The 5,229-nt window shown below is 40.4% G+C and overlaps 1 pseudogene; it reads right to left on the reverse strand.

Moving 5' to 3' along the window:
• The window catches only part of LOC102848841, a 10,279-nt pseudogene extending 8,596 nt beyond the window's left edge, over nt 1-1,683 (reverse strand).
• Nucleotides 1,684-5,229: the final 3,546 nt, after the last annotated feature.

The following is a 5,229-nucleotide window of genomic DNA, read 5'->3' on the forward strand; positions in this document are numbered from 1 at the left end:
GCAGCAATGTAAGCCACACCACTCCTTTTAGCACTGTCCACATTATCCCTGAGAGGAAAAGAAGGCATCAGAACTTATGGAAACTTCACTGAGTTTGCCAATCCATTCCTTCTTCTCCTCCTCAGTTAATAATTCAGGGGCTTCCTCAAATAGTGCCTTCCACTGAACCAAATCTTCACCCTCGCCGATGGTTCCCGTAACATACTGATCGATGGCGTTCGAGATTTCAGCCCTCTTCACACCGGTTTTAAACGTCATTGAAAGCACTCGTGGATGATGTCTAAGTCACCAAGCGTTGGCCTTATCCCCTGCAAGGCGTGTACAATGTATCCGAGACTGCTGTCCTGCTCCGACCCCAATGACCTGACCGTTCTTGGCGTAGCACACAGACTTGGACTGAGTGTACTTGACGGCAACAGTGGCCACGATGAGGTATCGCAGACCAGCCGCTGGCAACTCTTTATTCTTGGTAACAATGTTGCTAAACAATGACCTGTCAACGACACCATTATTTCTCTTCTGGCTTAAACCAAGACCAAAAAGAGTTCGTACTTCATTTTCATCTGGTTTGTAAGATTGATCCATCTGAAGAACACAGTAGTTCCCATTTTTCTTTTTAGAAAGGATTGTTAAGGCAGCTTCTTCATATCCTGGAGCAATAATACCATCAGATACCTCTCTGGAGATAATTCTGGCAGTAGGAACATCACAAATATCAGACAATGCAATAAAATCACCAAATGAAGACATTCTATCAGCTCCTCTTGCTCGAGCATACGCAGTGGCGATGGGGGTAAGGGTCTGGTGGAGATCGTGGACCATGCAGACTTTTGCCTCATCCTCACTAAGTGGGATTCCAACAGCAGCACCTGCCGGACTGACGTGTTTGAAAGAGGCAGCAGCTGGGATGCCGAGAGCTTCTTTGAGTTCTGATACCAGCTGCCAGGCATTCAAAACATCACAGAGATTTACAAAGCCAAGGGCTCCATTCAGCACTGTGATGGGAAGCTTGGGCTTCCGTGTATACAGCTGGGCAGGTGTTTGATGAGGGTACATTCCATAGCTCAAGGGCATCTGAGATATTCCTTTACTGTACTGTCTCCTGAAGTAATCAGAAATTGCTTCATCATACTGTGCTGTGTGAGTGAATGCCTTCAAGGCTAGCTGGCGTCGGGTCTCCAAGGAGGTGTCTTTACTGTCGGAGCCCTGCATCTCCGCAGACACCACCGCATAGTCTTCCGGGTCGCACAGGACTGACACGCGGGAGTGGTTCTTGGCTGCTGCTCGGAGCAAGGTCACTCCACCAATATCAATTTGCTCAACAGCTGCCTCAATGGTTACGTCTGGAGAAGCCACAGTCTTCACAAATGGATACAGATTACAAACAACAACTCTTATAAGATTGAAATAAAGTCTGGCCATATCAGCATTATCTTCTGGGATATTACGAGCCAAAATTCCTGCGTGGATGGCAGGATGCAGGGTTTTCACACGGCCCCCCAACATCTCAGGAAACCCTGTCAGCTCAGAGACATCTCTGACTGTCAGACCAGCATCCCTCAGCGCTTTCGCAGTCCCTCCAGAAGCAACCAGATCCAGGCCAAGAGAAGCGAGGTTTCTGGCAAATTCCACGAGGCCAGTTTTGTCTGAGACACTAAATAAGGCGAGCTGCCCGGGAGCCATGGTCTCAATGGCGGCGGGCGCGGGACAGGCACAGCCCGGGACACCACCAGGATAGATTTCTTAAAAGTGAGATTATGAGAGTCCAAGAGTGAATATACAAGGTAAAACCTTTTTATGAATTATTTTTAATTGCTAGTCAAAAATTCAGACTGGTCCTCTGAAGTCTTTAATCTTTTTCAGGAAATACTTTGAATCCTCTTCATTTTCAGCAAGCAAAGTGTATCATCTGCAAACTGCATGTTTTTTATGAGTCTTCCTCCAATCCTGAAAGCACATTCTTCCTCATATAGTCCATCTTATTTGATGATATGCTTAGCATATAGAAACAATAAATATAGTAAAAGGATACAACTTTGATATACATTTTTCCTGATTTTTAAGCCATGCAGTATCCTCCTATTCAAAGTGTTCCTTGTTCCATGTACAGGTTCCATATAACCATAATTGAGTGTTCTAGAATTACCATTCTTTTTAATATTATCCATAATTTATTATTACTCATACAGTCAGCTGCCTTTGCATTGTCAATAAAACACAAGTATCTTTATAGCATTCTTTGCTTTCTCAACAAAGTTATCTTCCATTTCACTGCCTCTTCTGAATCCAGCTTGAATTCCTAGCAGTTCCCTGAAAACATGCTACTCGAGTTGTTTTCTAATAATCATTAGCAATATTTTATTGTCTGTGCTATTAATCACAGTTTTCTATATATATTTTTTCCATTTTATTGAATTGTTATTTTTGGAATGGACACAAATATAGATTGCTTTTTGTTCTTTGGCCAGGTAACTATCTGCTTTCCAAACTTCTTGGCATGAAAGGGATGCATCTCTATGATGAAATATCTGAATAGGTATTCCATCAATTCCTGGATTCTTACTTTTACCCAATGACTTCAGTATAGCTTTGGACTTCTTTCTTCTGTATATTATCAGTTATACTATTTCTGGAAATGATTCAGTATTTAGCAACATTTTTTAGTACAGTGACTCTGTTTATTCCATTTATTTTATTTTATTTTATTATTTTTGTGTGAGTGTACCGTCAAATCAGATCTGACTGGTACAGGAGGAGATTGTCCCTCCTTTCCCGGCAGAGCATCTGGTGGATTCGAACCGTGAGCCTCTGGGATTGTAGTTGCAGCTCCTTGCCACTAGGCCACCAGAGCTCCCCTCTATTTTTCTTTTGATGCTTCTCTGTCATAAATTATTTTGCCTATAGGATCCTCCAGTATTGCAAATTAAGGCTAGAACTGTTCTTTAAGTATGAGACTATACCTTTTTTTTATATTTTTCTTTTTCCTTACAACTTATCCATTGAAATGTCATGTTTAGCTCTCTTGTTTCATCATTTTTCCTTTTGTTTTCATTTCTCTATGTTCTCTAACAAGTTTCAGAGTATCTTCTGACATATATTTTGATATTTTCTTTCTGTGTGTGTTTTTAATGGCATTCTTCTTTCTTTGTGCATAATATCCTTGATATCTCTGAATCCATCTGGTCTTTGGTCATTAGTGGTCAGTTGAAAACTATTCTTGAGATGGCATCTAAATTCAGGTTAGTGATATTATGAGTTGAATTTTATATTTACCTTCATTTTCCTCAGCTTCAATTAGAATTTGCATATAAGTCATGGACAGTCAGTTCCAAGTCTTGTTCTAATGGATGATTTTGAGCTTCTCTACTTCTCTTTATTTCCTCAGTTTGATACTTGTATATCATGCCAGGTCTATGTGTTGCCATTTATGGGTTTTTTGTGTTTGTTTTTAAAAGGGCAGTTACACCAGACGCTCTGCTGAAGAAGGAGGGACAATCTCCTCCTGTACCAGTCAGATCTGATTTGACGGTACACACATTAAAAAAAACCAATGAGGGAGTTTTTCTTTTGCTTTTCAAGGAGAGGAGCAAATGGGGGGGAGAGGGGAGGGGTTTGTGCGGGGAGAAGGGTGCAACAATGAATGAATGGAATCCCAAAATCTCTGTAGATGTTCATTGAAATGAAAAATAAACAACCTAAATTTAAAAAAAAATAAAAAGTAATAAAAATGTTTAAAAAGGCAGTTACAATTAATATGTCTTTGGTTGTACAAAACAATTTTATATGTATGATCTCTGGCCTCATTTCTATCATCAAGGCCATAATTTCCATCCATAAGCCTTTTTTCATTGTATCCAACTTTTGTACTCCAAATGCCAATAATTTTCAATGTGTCCTTATTGCATGTTTAATTTCAGAAGATAAAAGTTGTTTGTTGTTACGTGCTCTGGAGTCGCTTGCAACTCATAGCAACTATGTACAACAGTTCTGAACCCTGCTCTATCTTGAGCCAACCTCATTGTCTCTGACACACCTACCCCAATTACCCCAGTCAATACATCTCATCCATATTTTTCCTCTCTTGTGCTGTCCCTCCACTCTTCCAAACATGATGTCCCTCTACAAGGACTGGTCCCTCACTGCAACATGCCCAGGGAATGTCAGACAGAGCATCAAAATCCTTGCTTCCAAGGAGCAGTGTGGTTTCACCGTCTCCAGGATGAACCCATTTGTTCTCCTTGTAGTCTATGTTATTTAATACCTTTCTCCAGTACCATAGCTCAAAAGGATCAATTCTTCTTCTATAATGCTTAGTCATTGTCCAGCTCTCTGGTGCATAGCAACCAGTTGTGAAGGTTATGGCCTGGATCAGGCGCACCTTGCTCTCTAGACTGACATAATTGCTCTTCATTACTCTAGAGAGGTAATTGACAGCAGATTTTTCCCAATTCAATCATTTTTTTATTTCCTGGCTGCTGGCAACAAGAGTATTGATTGTGGAGCCAAGAAAGCTGAAGCTGTAAACAATCTCAGTCTTTTCACCATCTATCATGATGCCATCATTCAGTCCAGTGGTGAGAATCTTTGTTTTCTTAAGGTTGAGCTTCAATCCATATTGAAGGCTGCAGTCCTTGACCTTCTGCAGCAAATGCCTCAGGTCCTCCTCAGTTTTGGCAAGCAAGGTTGTGTCATCTACATAATGCAGACTGTTGATGAGTCTTACTCCAACCTTGATATCACATTCCTCTTCATAGAGCCCAATCTCCAGATGATCTGTTCCACAGAGAAGTTGGTAGGAATCCTCAATTTCCTCATCTTCGGCATTACTGGTTGGTATTTAAGTATTTAACCATTAATATTTTATTAATAGGACTTCCTTGTATGGATATTATCCTCTTACTAACAGTATGGAACTTCAAGGGAAAAAAAAACTTAAACTGTTCTTTTTAAAAATGAATGTACCCTAAAGGAACTGAAGAACGAATTCAAACCTCGAGTTGCTATAATCAAGGATGCTTTCGGCAGAACGTTAAATGATCCCGGAAATATTAAAAGAAGATGGAATGAGTATACTGAGTCACTGTATCGAAAGGAATTGGAAGACACAGAAGAATTTCATGAAACAACATATAAGCAAGAGCCTATGGTGATGAAAGAAGAAGTTCAGGCTGCTTTGAAGGAAATGGCAAAAAATAAGGCTCCAGGAATAGATGGTATACCAATTGACAT

Source organism: Elephantulus edwardii, unplaced genomic scaffold (genome assembly GCF_000299155.1).
Source record: "Elephantulus edwardii isolate Elephantulus edwardi_28Jun2011 unplaced genomic scaffold, EleEdw1.0 scaffold00001, whole genome shotgun sequence".
Taxonomy (NCBI): Eukaryota; Metazoa; Chordata; class Mammalia; order Macroscelidea; family Macroscelididae; genus Elephantulus; species Elephantulus edwardii.